This window comes from Heterocephalus glaber, unplaced genomic scaffold (assembly GCF_053883595.1).
Source record: "Heterocephalus glaber isolate CG9 unplaced genomic scaffold, H.glaber_assembly_v1.0 deba00001447, whole genome shotgun sequence".
NCBI classification, from domain to species: domain Eukaryota; kingdom Metazoa; phylum Chordata; class Mammalia; order Rodentia; family Bathyergidae; genus Heterocephalus; species Heterocephalus glaber.
Window position 1 is genome coordinate 13,301,314 of NW_028258299.1, and position 14,239 is coordinate 13,315,552.

The following is a 14,239-nucleotide window of genomic DNA, read 5'->3' on the forward strand; positions in this document are numbered from 1 at the left end:
GGGCCACAAGGACAAGCCATGGTAGCCAGCCCCACCCTCTGTGGCCACCCCATCTCTCCATAAAGGATCACTGAGCAGACAGAAGATTTTCCCTTCCCTCACCCACCTGTGTTCTGTCCGTGTCACTGAGACAGTGATCTCCCCACCCAGATCCCTGCAGGGCAGATGAAAGAAACCTTACACAGCTAGCCCTACACACACCGGGCCCCAACACACACTGACAGCCACACCCACCACACACCTGCCTGTTCGCACTCACACAGAGGGGACACACTGACTCCCTCACACATTCTCACACTCGCTGCCCAACACATCCAACCACTTTGTGTCTCAAAAATATTCTGGGTTTGTAAACAACCCTACACACTTCACACTTCCGACAAGGGACTCTTATACAAGCCCTGCTGGAATTCACACTCGCTTTCCTTCTTTCCTGTCTATCTGCCTCTGCCTCTCTCTCTCTCTCTCTCTCTCACACACACACACACACACACACACTCACACACACTCACACACACCACTCCAAGGACCCTACTCGCTCCTAACACAAGGAAGAAACTCTGAACTCCAGCTTTGTCCCTGACACCTCCTCCCCAGCACTGCCCCAGGGCTAACCCTGGCTGCCCAACCAGCCCCAAAGACCTCTCCCCCTCATACCAAGGCCCAAAGTGAGCTGTGGTCAAAATAACTCCTACAATAGATGGTTTTCTGAGTGCCAAATCCTGCCCCTAGGTGACAGGACACACAGGTCTGTCCGACCTTTGAGCTGAGCTGACTACAAGAGGCTCAGAAGGGTGAGGACGTGGACTAGGGACCCAGCAAACCACAAGCGCATAGGGAACAGGAGACTGGAGACACCCATGACCAAATCACTCCTGTTCCACCGCACAAGGCAATTCTCCCCCCACCCCATGCTAAGGGAGCATTCATTTGGCCCCTTCTTTCATCCTACCACAGTAACTGGTACTGATGAGTACTTTTTCTGAGCCAGGGACTAGGATATGAGCTGCATAGACATTTATTCACAGGTAAACATTATTATAATCACTGTTTTGGCAGGTGAAAAAAAACTGAGGATTTAGAGAACTTAAAGTAACTTGCCAAGGCCACACAGCAAGTCAGGTCGCCCACCTGTGTGACCCCCAAGTCCACAGTGACACAGCCACCTGCCTCCACCACCTCCCCTTTCCCTTGTGTTCAAACTGAGCAGAACCAAGTTTAAGCCCCGTCCCCACGACTGACTACGTGGCTCCAGAGGAGCTGCTTCACCCCCCTGGCCTCCATCCCTGAACTTGTGAAATGAGGATCACACATCTGTTTGGCAGAGCTGCTGTAAGGATGACAAAAGGATTTTCTAAGGCACTTAGCGCACTGCCTGGCCCATGAGAGGTCATTAATAAATATCTCATCTCCATCTTCCTGTAAAATGATGAGAGGATTTTTAAAGACTAAAATGAGCCCACAGGTAGCAGTCCAAGTCCAGAACTTCACTTGGAAAAGGAATGAAACTTTTTAAATGTAGTTTTTAGATAAATAAAAAATAATATTCTCCTTCCTACCACAGGGATAATATATAACACTCATTTCCCCGAGGCAGTGCAGGCAGAGGCAGTGAACAGGTTCAAGTCAAGTTGAGATCACTTGATGGATGGGAGCAAGAGGGGGCATTAAGATGAGGAATGACCCCTCCTGTTTACCCCGCACTTCACAGTTCACCAGTACTTGCCCACCAGTTACCCCAGTAGACACTCACAATCGCTCCCAAGGGCAGGCGATGGGGTGGAGGATGTCAAAGATCACGTCACCTCCGCTTACCAGATGGAAGAACTGCAGCCCAGAGAGGGAGCGAACCGTGCCCACAGTCACCACTGGGGCTCAGAGAGACCAAGCCAGCCGACAGCAGGACTTCCTTTAATAACAGCAGAGCTCATCTCCATTCGCCAGCGGGGCCAGGACACCATGAAATAAGAAAGACAAGTAAGGCATTGGCAAGGCAAGTGTTCACACAATGCATGCATCCCTGGCACTCACCCCAATCCTAGCCCTGTTTACCAAGCTGTGTGCTAAACATCTGTGTTAGGGTGAGAGATAAATGTCCTCCCAGAGTAGTAGTATAGTAGTATGTATTCAGAGGAGCGGCATTTGGAAGGTCACTGGAGTAGGATGCTCTATAGCCAACTTGCTGTTAGAAGCTGGGGCCTGGTTGGAGGTGGGTCACTGGGGGCATGGCCTGGAAGAGCATAGTGTTCTTGTGCCCACCTGTGTCCTCTCTCTCTCTCTCTCTCTCTCTCTCTCTCTCTCTCTCTCTCTCTCTCCTCTGTCCCTCTCTCTCTTTCTCTCTCCTTCCTGGCTGTCATGAATTGGGCACCTTTTCCTCTGCCATCCTGTTTCTGCCTTGGAGCCAGCAAACCATGGACTGAAACTGTGAGCCAAAATAAACTTCTCCTCCTTTAAGTTGTGGGTGCAGGGGATTATGTTCCGGTGACAGGAAGTAACTAAGACAACCTGATAAAAATGAACGTATCTAATTCTCACCATATCATCACCTTTTATAGACACAATACAGGTGCTCCTTTGAAGATATGGAAAAGAGGGCTGAAGTCAATTGTTCAAGGTCTCCTTGGAAAGGTCTATGCTCAGGCAGTCTGCTGTATGCCTGCTTTCCAACCCCCTGCCTCTGACCCTGGCCACAGTCTCTAGGGCTCACCAGCGGAGCCCTTAAAACAGACATTACTTTTCCACAAGCTAAGCCTCAATCAGCGGAACTATAGGAGAAAAGAAATGATGGTCACTATGTCCCTGACATACACACTGTTGGATTTTATCTGTAGTGGTTATGTTCTCTAAGGCCACCATGAACACTGACTTTGTGAACCCTGCACTGTTGTCCAGGGACATACAGGGTTAGATTCCTGCCAGCCTCTGGTCACAGCGCTGTCATCAGTTGACCAATATGTAACCTTGCGTTATGTGTTTCTGTTTAAAGATTATATATAACCTTAAATGTTAACTCGCTAGCTTTGGACTCACATCTGCCAGCCCTGTAATTCATGCCTGAACAAAGCTGGCACATGGGGCTTTTTCCAAAAGGCACTTTGTAGCCTTCTTGCACATGACACACTACACAGCACTTTGGCACTTTTAAACAGCGAAATCACCAAAGAAAAGTACAAAAGTGTGGGCTGTGCAAAGGGCACTTGTTTCCTGTGCAAGAACTGGAATAAAACAAGGCGTCACTATTACGAGATGCAGACCAACTGCCCGCCACTCAAAGGCCAATATTCAGAGCTCGAAGTTGGTAGGAAGGAATCCAATTAATTCAAGGGCTGCCCCTGAAGAACATGAGGGACTGTCATCCTCGGAGCTCCATCTAAGGGGCTTCTGGATGCCGAAGGCTGTTACAGGGAGGGGAAGGAAGAGAAGAGCAGAAGCCATATATACTGTCTAGGGCCTCCATCTTCCAGGCTGCCTCCTGTTTTTCCCTCTGACCGAAAAATCACAATAAACCATGACCTCCTGCGGCTAATTCTTATATTTTCTTAAAATGAACATATCACTTTACTGCAACTTAAACTGCCCAGCAATTTACATCCTTCCTTTTAGTTGGTGCACAGAACTAAGGACTAAGGAGGGGTGTTACAAAGGGCACCAGATGTTCTGGGTTTTGTAAATCTAAAAAAAAAAAATCAATTAGCAGTGAACATCTCAACCATTTAGAATTGAGAATGCTGGCAGAAGGTGTAATCCTTCAAAAAAGACTGGGGAGGGGAAGTGAAAGTGTCATTGCCAAGGACAAGTCCCAAAGGAGCCGCCACGGTTAAATCACCTTGAGCTAGGAATGTGTGCGTCAGATGACTTATAATTTTCACTACTCCGTACAGGGTCACAAAGGACTGCAAAAACACTGTGAAGACTAGGGGCGTGGCTTGATGGCAGAGCACTTGCCTAGCATGTGTGAGGCCCTGGGTTTGAACCCCAGTACCACCAAATAAGAAACAAAACATGAATACTGAATGGGGGATTACAAATAAGTTTTAGTGAGCTGGAAAATTCACAAGTAGGGAATCCGAGAGGAATAAGGATCCACTATCTATGTAAATAGGCATACACACGATTACACTCACTGCATAGATACTCTACCAAACCCAGGGACCTGCTCACAGCTTAGTGAGCAGAAGTGGTGGGATTTGAACCCAGGGACAGTTCCCTTCATCAAAGAGGAGCATATTTAGTTCTTCCCAGACTCTCCTTTCATGAACCCCAAAGAACTGAGTATAGTGTCACACAGGATTTGCAAGAATCAGAAGACCAGGTTACAGAGCCAGTCTGAACCTGTTTTCCCATTGGTACAAGGGAGGCAGCCCCTCCTGCCTCACACCCAGTTTGTTGAGATGAGCCAATGAGCCTGGAGGGATTTCAGGTGTGAATTACTGTGTTCACTTCTCCTGAAAACAGGCTTTTCCCATGAAGGCCAATGCTTCCATTTGGGAGCTAGCCCACCGAGCAGAGCGCAACAGAGGTCTGGAGCAGAGCCCTTCCCTCACAGGCGTGGGGCTGGCACAGGCCAGGAGCAAGCCAGGGCACTCCAGAAACAGATCCTCTCTCAAGCGTACAGCAACTCCTGGCAGACTCTTGCCTTCCTCCAGCACCATAGCTTACCTTCAGAAACACAGTTTTCTCTCTCTTGTCTTCCCAGGGTCCAACCTTGATAAGCTCCTAAAAGAAACCTCTTGACAAGTTATAGCACTTTGGAAAGGTCTCATACTTTTAAGTTAGACAGCACTAAGTCTGAACCCAGTGTCATGAATACATGTGTGACCCTCACTTACCTGCTCTGACCCTCAGAGGATCTTATTGCAAAACTCGATGAGTGCTTCGCTGGATTGGTTTAAGAATTAAATGAGTTAAAGTCCTTTGCATTTTGCTATTCCCAGTGTGTCCTGGGACCAGCAGCATTGGCATCAATCTTTTAGGAATGCAGCAACTTAGGTCCAGCCCAGCCTACAGGATCAGAATCTGTCTTGTAAAAAGATAGGTATAGACTAATATGCAGTCCTGCCTGGCATATAGAAAGTACCAGATAATTATAGCTATAATTATCACTGTTACATGGACCCAATCCTCAAATCATATACTGATGATTAATATGAGCACACCGCTAACTAATGCGAGGCTGGGGGCATTTTGAAAGGCAAGGAAAATGTTCAAGGAGTAAAGAGAAGGGAGAGAGAGGGCAACAGTTCAGGGGATTCAGGCAAAGCATTTGACCTGTTTCCTGCATTCCCTGTTTGCTTCAATAGTGTCTCCTTTTATGTTTAACTAAATTTATTCTCTGTTCTGGGCCCTAGAGAGAAAGCTAAATAAAGACACTGTTCTTTTCCTCTAGCAGTTTACTTTCAATCAGAGACATATAAACTAATACTCCTGCAAAATTGTTACTGTACTGAGAAGGAAGCCACCAGACCACACAGTAGGTGCAAATGAGGGATGGCTGAGGGGCTGGAAGACAATGCTGTCTTTAGGCCTTCTGTCTCAGGCCTAATCTCTCTTTCTCTCCCCTCCCTCACTCCACCTTCACCTCCTTGTCTTCCCATCTTTTCACATAGCTGTGTCTTATTAGATAAGTCATCTAAGTATTGCTTTTTCAGCCAATATTATTACATAAGAACTGTCCTATGGTATAACTGGTATTGTGAACAAATTGCACTCACAGGAGGTGTGCCTTTAAAATATATTCAGTGGGAAAAAAATCCTCCAGTATCTCTAGATGAAAACTGTGACAGCCCTCATGAGCTCACACTTACGTGATTTAAGAGAAAAATGTCCTATACTCTTTGTAAGCCACAAATATAATCCCAGTTTAGTCACTAGAAGTCCCATGGGATGATGAGAGCCTGGCCATCATGCCCCATCCATAGGAGCCTGCTGAAAGCAAGAAGCTTTCTTTCCTGGAGAGCAGGTGGAGCCCTGGTCACTCCCTCCTCTTCTGCTTGATATGTCCACATCTCCTCACCCTCCTGCTAACTGTGATTCCTGGCTCCACCAGGGTTGACGAGAGATGGTGGAAACCAGTGTGGCAGCGTTCAACTTCTACCAAAGTTCACTAGGCCAGACATGCACCGTGTAATCCCAACACTCTAGGGGGCTGAGGCAGAAAGATCACAAGTTCGAGCCCAGTCTGAGCAACTCAGCCACTTAGTGAGATACTGTGTCAAAATAAAAAATAAAAAGGGCTGGGGACATAGCTCGGTGGTAAGTGTCTCTGAGTTCAATCCCCAGTACTGCAAAAAAGAAAAGCCAATTCAGACTGACCAAGCACACATGGCTCCTTGGTTTTGTCTATAACTTTTCTCCCACTAACTCATGGTTTTCTGTATTTTGCCAGTGTTTACAATTTTAAAGAAGAAAACATGGGATAGTTTCTTTACTGTAGATTTCGGTGGATAATTAATCAGCCTAAGTTTTTGTCACATATTTACAAGTTAGAATATTTTAGAAGCCTTTCAGTCATGGCTATCTTTGTCCCTGGCAATCTCCCACTGTATTCTGGCTTATCTGTGCCTCTCTGGAGATACGGATGGCTCAAGAAGGCTAAACCTTGAGGCTTCCTTTGCCTGGCCACACCACACTGCCATCTGGATATGGTCACAGCCCAGGGTGGGATGACTGTCCCTTTAACAGGGTCTGAAGTGGGAAGAAGGACAAGTGTCCCCTCTACACCACGGTGCCTCTCTAATTGTTGGACCAAAGCTGGGGGAATACATAATCTACACTGATTCTCTCCCTTCTCTCTCTGTCCCTCTTTCCCTCCCTGTTTCTCACCTTCTCCCCACACCTCCCTATCTCATAGGCCCCAAAGGTCATCATACCCTCCATCTTTCACCCTATTTCTTAGGAATGCCTTAATAGAGGACCAGGGTGCTTTCTCCACATGGCAGGAGGATACAGAATACTGGTCCAATCAGGCTTCATTGTCATTGTCTGCTAAAGGGGAATATTAAAGACATTTAGAAATCTTTGAAGACATTCCTAGTTTTTTCTTTCTGGATAATTCCATTTTACATACCAAAAGAGAAATATTACCTTGTTCTTGCTTTTTGACAGTCCTTCTGTTACAAATCCTGGTCTGTCTCCAGGATGATGGATGTCTCAAGCTGCCTAGAACAAAAGTCAAGAAAGGAAGGAAATGAATAGAAAAAACCACTAATAATTTCAAAACATTACCTCCATTAAGCCATTATGATTAGTTGGAATTATAATCATCTTTTCTTTCTTCCTCTAATTTGGCTTAGAGCTTCTCAATAATTGTTAAACATAAGAATTAATGAGAATAGTATGGGCCTTCTTGGAATCTTCATGCCAACAAATCAAATGTAAAAAGACTCTTTGGACTATGAAAGGAAGTTTGGTATTAATTGACATCAATAAGTGATTGTTAACTTCATTAGATGTGATAATGACATGCTGTTCACCTTCACTCTGTAAATGTACATTTAAATATTTAGGGTATAATGTGATGTCTATAATTTGCATTCAATTATTTCACAAAACAAAAGATGGGCAGGCTGGTGAACAGAGGAACCAAATATGGCAAACACTGATGATAGCTGAAGTTGTGTGAAGATTTCAGAGGGATTTTTTTCACACACAGTTTATTTCTCTGTGTGATAGAAATTTTCAAAATAAAAACCTTTTAAAATAAACTAGTGTGCAGAATTCTAAAACAAAATTACATGTGCTGTGCCTAATAATCAATTCAAGGGTGATATTGATTATATATAATTTGTGCTTTGTGAGATCAAATGTTGTTACTGGGCTTTCTGTCTTGAATAAGAAATTGGTCAAGATAAGAACAAGTAATAGCAAAGTTTTACATTTATTAAAGGTAGGAAAAGAAACAAGCTCTGCAGAGCGAGCTTGGAACAAGTGAAAATGGGAAAAGAAATACACTCTACAGGGTAAGGGTGGACCACTGTGAAAGAACACAGTAGCAAGAGTTCAATGGCAACTATCCTTTTTTATATCTCCCACTTCTGAGGCTGATGTCAGGTCTTGGCTGTCCGATCAGAAACCTGCTCAAGTTCTCATGAGAAGTCCATGCTCAGGGCTTTGGGAACTGTTCTGTGCATGTGTCCTGGGATTTTGTAATTAATAGGTTACACCTACTTTCCCAGCCAGTCTAGTACAGTTAGAAACAAAGGAGCTGAGTGAGTCACTCCTTTCCCTCCATTCAATGGTAAACATCACCCCATCCTAATGATTATCCATGCTTCCATTGTCCCAAAAGAGGTACAAAGTAAAATAACAAAAGCCTAGGAGGTCATCATGCCAGAGGCGGCAGATCACTGTGTCTGACCCTTTAAATACTGGAAGCCTATGCTATCCAGCCCTCTTCCCTGCTTTTCCCTTTCCCCATTCCTGCTGCTACTGTTCTGTGATCTTCAATAAACATAGCTACTTACACACACTACAAAGTGTATGCTTGGTAATTCTTTCCTCATTACACAAGCACCTGGACTGTGACTGGCCCACTCAACTGCAACAAGTCTGCCATGCCCTAATCTCTTGACTCATTTCCACCTGAGAGACACATATCCCCATAATTCTTTAAGGGGTGCTGAGGGAGTAGAGGTTTCTGTCTTCATTTTGCTTCTGACTGCTGGAAGGGGCTGTAGGCCTTCCTTACTGGGGATTATGTGCTCTCCAACTACCTTTGGGTGCTGTGGCTCACTGGCTGAGTTGAAGAAAAAAACCTATCAGAAGACAATGAGAAAAGAAAGAGTTTGTGAATATTGAGATGTTTGATGGGAAAAAAAAGTAACTTTAATATTAGGTTGGGGATGTAGAGCCCAAATGTGAAGAGAAGAAGGTCTGACTTCCGTGCTTCCTGTGGAGGAGAAAGTATGGCAAAAAGGGGTCTTAGATAAATTACCAAGTGCCTGAGAGATGTGCCTTAGCAAGATTACCCACATTGGGCTGGGGATTTAGCTCAGTGGTTTCGCCACCTGCCTTGCAAGTGCAAGGGCCCGAGTTCGATCCCCGGTACCAAAAAAAAAAAAAAAGATTACCCACATTATGGATCTAATTAAAAACAAGTACCTCAATACAGATGCCCATTTAAGCTGTGGTAAATTGGGTCATTAGTGATTCTACTTATGTGTACCTGGAACAATACTGGAGTCTTGCTTTCTGAAGAGGAGCCTCAGGTCTCCCAAAGGTTCTCAGGAATAGCTTTTTCCTTCTTTTTTTTTTTTTTATTCTTCTCAGAAATAGCTTTTTCTAATAACCATTTCCCATGTAGGATTTGTATAGTTTCTCATGGTGTCCCTTGAGGAAGAACCAGTTTAATAGTTCCTCAGGCACAGGGAATAAGGCTAGATCTTGAGCAGCTGTAAGGTTGCCCTTTTTGCCTCTCTACCAACATTTTGATTTCCCAAGGATGCTTTATATATGTCCCTTTGGGGCTCTTGCAGTGAATGACAGCAACCTGCATGAGAAGATAGACTATCTCTAGGAGTTGTAGAATTCTTATTAGTTAGAACGCTCCTTTCTTTCCAGACTGCTGCATGAGTATGTAGCACCAGAAAGGTATATTTGGAATCTATAGCGCTATTTGGCTTTTTGCCTTTTCCTAAAATCAGCACCTAAGTAAGGGCTATGAGCCCTTACTTTTTTTAAAAAAGCCCTGCTTTTTAAGCAGAAGTCCCTAGAGAAAGGAGTTTAGTTTCAATGACCTATCATGAACTGACAACCACATAACCTGCCTTTCAACATCCTTCTTAGACAAAGCTACTTCCACCATTGAGCCACACCTTCTCAAGGTCTTGGATTAGCAGGTCACTGATATTCTGGCTGCTTGCATAGGTCTGGGAGGCATCAAAGAGGCAAGATTAAGAGTAGTACACTTTTTGGGGCTGGGGATTCAGCTCAGTGGTTCCAGCACCTGCCTCACAAGTGCAAGGTCCCGAGTTCGATCCCTGGTACCAAAAAAAACAGAGAGAGAGAGAGTAGTACAAGTCTTTATTATAACCTCGGGGATGTCTAAGAAGCATGGCTTGGCATAGTCCCAACAGGTAAAATCTGCTTTGGCCTTTGCCAGAATTGGAGAATTGTCTCTAATTTTGATAGTAAATCTCTTCCTAGTAAGGGAGTAAGACACTGTGGAACAATTAAAAATTCATGGTTGTTGACATTTGAATTAGCATGTCAGAACAGAAGTAAAGAAGCTCTGACTAGTGCTCTCCTTGACCCCAATTATAGCTATAGATCTAGAGGAGGATTTTCCAGAGAAAATGGATGATATTTTTGGGAATACACCTGCAGATTCAGTTTCTTGGTGCAAGTAATAAAGCACTAAGACACCAAGAAATTTCATCCGGACAAGATTGTTTTACTTCTGCAGAAGGGCACAAGCACACTTTAGCCTGAGGTAGCAAGCATACAGAGGCATAGTAGCAGGCTTCTTTTATTTCCTGTGAGAAGCTGACCTTCTCCCCATTGGCTGGTTTGAAGGTTCACAATTTGTCCCCAGTAGCTAGTTTAAGCAGCTACAAGGGAAGGCCTGAAGAATTGCTGGGCAGGGTTGCTAAGGGAGGGAAGAGGTGGGTGTATGGGGACCGAAAGTCCTTGGCTGTTGATAAATTATCTTGGGTGGTCAGCTGTGTTTCTGGATTCTAAGTTGAACAGACGTTTTTTGTAACTCTGGCATAAGGTGGGAGGCAGCCCAGGGTGAACAAGAGTTTAAGATGGAGACACTGTTTTGTTCATATTTTTTATTTTTAAAAAAAGATCTTGTTTCTTACAATACCCAGAGATAAAAGGCCATCTAGGGGGAAAGCACAGAGAAGACTTTGATCACTAAAAGGAGTAAACTGGGACAGGTGGCTACTCAGGCAGGAGACCAAGCTACCAATAGCTATTTTTCCCAAAAGAGTGAGAAAACTGAGTAAAGTACCACAGAGACTAAATTTTAGGTTACAATATGTTCTGTGACTAGGTTAACAATAGGCTCTCTGACTGTTTTGTACTCCAAAAGTACCTTTGCCACATAAGATGAATGTGAAACCCCAGCTGATTATAAAAACAGCCAAAGGCTGACCACCAAACACAAAAACCCAAGGTTTCTTGCTTTATCCTTTAAATAAATATGATTTTTTAATTCTATCCCTCATAACAGTACCAACTAACATTTGCTGACTACTTAAAACATATACTACTCAGTCCTTATAACATGTTTTACTTCTTCAGTCCTTAGAGCATTCTTGTCAAGCTGGTGGTGTTTTTACCTCCATTCTGCAGATGAGAAAACTAAGGTACAAAGAGATTAAGTGAGTTACCTGAAGTTGCACAGACAGCAAGTATCTAACCATAACTTGGACCCAGACTCTCTGGCTCCAGAGATAGTGCCCTTAAATACTGTGATATCTATTTCCTCCATAACAAGTTCATACTCTCTTTAAATAAAAAAAATCCACTACACCTTCTAATTGACCATGCACCCATGGTTTGGGACACTATGGCCAACTTGTGCCTTCTCAAGGCCCCAGTAAGAATGATTATGCTGTCACTGCTATGAGTACCACTAGCTGGAGAGGTACTATTAGCTCCAGTCCTCACAACAACAGGGCAAAGTAAACACAAGTGTCCTGTCTTAGAGCTTACCAAGACCAAAGGTGATGCCTATCTCTGGGACAGCCTTTTCTTGATTTATTATAAAATCAATGAATCCAAAAAGGAATGTAGGAATTTTTATCTATGTTCATACTTTTTTCTTCTATTATCTTTATCCAGTTTTAGTATTAGCACAATGTTGATTTCCTAAAATGAGGGGAGAAGTGTTCCTTCTTTCTTCTGCTTTAAATGTTTGATATAATTTATCAGTTAAAATGTATATGAGCCTGTTGTTGTCATATAGGTAGGTTTTCAATCTAGGAATATACTTTCTTTAATAGGTGCTATTCAAATTTTATATTTCCTCCAGAGTCATTAATTTGTCTTCCAAGGTACTTCTTAGATGTTGTCAAATTTATTTCAAAAAAGATTTTTGTAATATACTTTCTATATCCTTTTAAATTCTGTAAAATCTGTGGTAATGTCCTCTAAATTTTGATATCATAATTTTAAAATGTATAATTGATATTGTATAATAGAAAGAAAAGGTCTAAAGGAGTAGGGAAAGTGGGAGGGGTAGGGGAAAGGAAAGGGAAAAGAAAAAATATGAGAAAAGAAAAAAAATGGAAACAAAGTCTTTGCAAATAGGGAAGGGTGGGGGGGGTGAAGAGAGGGCAGGGGAAGGGGAAAAAAATAAGAACCAAGATACATCATGTAAAGGTACAAGATCCCAATGATGAATGTAACTGTATTTTATACCTAAAATGTACCAATAAACTTAACGGAAAAAAAAACAAAAAGAAATGTAGGACGGGGAAAATCTCAACAAATAATCAAAGGTTCGTTCCACTGTCACCATTGGCCTTGACCAATGGAAAATCTACAACAGGGATGCTTCTTGGGCCTCTCTGTCTCTCGTGCCCATTACACACACACAAACACACACCCCAAAATTTTATCATTATACAGGTCATGATCACCCACTGCCAGATAGTGGCTCACCCCAAGCCCACTATAGCTGACTTGCAAGCCACCTCCCACCCCAATAATTTCTGGAATCAAGACTGATAGTGTTACATCCCCTGGGGCCCTCAGCTAAAACAACATTCCCAGCCCTCAGTAGGCTGTTGGTACAAGTGAGGTCACATTAATAATTCAGATGTTGGTGACTCAGAGCTCTCACCTACTAGTGAGAGGATTCAGCCTTCTTCAAATTCTCCTCAGGGTTTCTCTGAGACCTCTGGTTCCTGTGCTACCCTCAATGACATCTGCCACTTGCAGGCTTCTACAGGAGGCCCCTCCTTGCTAGTATCCCCACCAGTGACAACAACACTTCCTTCCTGCGCCTCTCAGAGCTGCACACACCAAACCCCCAAAATTTCCTGCAGTGCTCACTGTGGCCCTGGGTACATGCACTCATATTCCATACTTAACTGAGGAAGTGGCCTGCTCTCCCTGCCAGATCCCAAAGCAACCTTACTCAGAACCCAAATCTCACAAAGGGCTTTGTGAAAGCTGCATATTTAGTCTCTACATTGGAGCCTCTACTCAAGAGATGAGGATCTGAACCTTGGCTTTAGACTAGGAAGAGGAATACCAATGTGGTTTTAGCCTCTCTCTCTCTCTCTCTCTCTCTCTCTCTCCCTCCCTCCATCCCTCCCTCCCTCTCTTCATCTCCAACTCCTGAGAGCAAAACTTCCTCCTCAACAGCCATCTTTCCCCACAAGCACACCCTGTGCATTACGGACCAGGAGCTCACCTGGCCTGGCCTGGCCATGTCCCCTCAGTCAGGTGGACCCACCTAAGATAATAGAGGTCTGAGGAATAGCAGTGATCTTAGGTATGGATACTGAGCTGAATAATTTATGGACAGCATGTCATTTAGCACTCATCTTCAAATTGGGAAGCATAAGCCCCAGTTAAAGAAACTGGCACCGAAGGCCAGTGGGCAGAAAGGGAAGAACTGAGGTACAACACAGTTGTCCCCTCTACCACCACCCAAAGCCCATGCTCTTCCCAAGTGGCCTCCCCCAGCCAGCCTGAGGGTGTCTCCTAAACCTTCCTTCAGTTTCAGGATGGGGTTTAGAGGTAGAGGAGGGAAAAGCATGAAAACTCAGGCCATGCTGGGAGATGGGTTTGTAGTGATCTTATGTTTCGGTCCTAATTGTCACAGTGAATTGTCCCTGCACTTGTGGAAAATGTATTCTGGGGGGATCAAGACAGGGCATACACTTGAACTGATGTCCTAAGAAACTCAAAATAAATTGGCCATGTTGGCATCTGCCTGTAATCCCAGCACTTTGAGAGGCAGAGGCAGGAGGATCACAAGTTTGAATCTAGCCTGCTCAACTCAGCAACTTAGCAAGACCTTGTCTCAAAATAAAAATTAAAAATGGCTAGGGATGTAGTTCAGTGGGTAGGCCCTGGATTTAATTCCCAGTAATACCAAGAAAAAAGAAAAAGAAAAGAAAAAAACTAATATAGTCTCTCTCTCTCTCCCTCCCTCCCTCCCTTCTCCCTCTCAGAACCCAGGGGAGATTTTTTTCTTGAGCATTTCCAGACTGCATGGGGTCCCAGAGAAGATACTTTTGCCTTTATAGATAGAGGAAAGGGAAGAAGAAAGTGTGAG

The 14,239-nt window shown here is 44.0% G+C and overlaps 1 long non-coding RNA gene across 27 annotated transcripts in view; it reads right to left on the reverse strand.

Moving 5' to 3' along the window:
- LOC101700290 (uncharacterized) overlaps positions 1-14,239 on the reverse strand; it is a 100,445-nt gene that overhangs the window by 8,319 nt on the left and 77,887 nt on the right. For 6 of the 27 annotated variants that reach the window (XR_015452565.1, XR_015452579.1, XR_015452570.1 and 3 more), the window contains 2 exons: positions 7,084-7,158; positions 1,816-5,016 (listed from right to left, as the gene is read on the reverse strand). This is a non-coding gene — a long non-coding RNA (uncharacterized LOC101700290). Of the gene's footprint in view, positions 1-1,815; positions 7,159-9,812; positions 9,984-14,239 lie in introns of those variants that run through there. The other 21 variants (XR_015452564.1, XR_015452573.1, XR_015452566.1 and 18 more) reach the window with 8 other exon arrangements.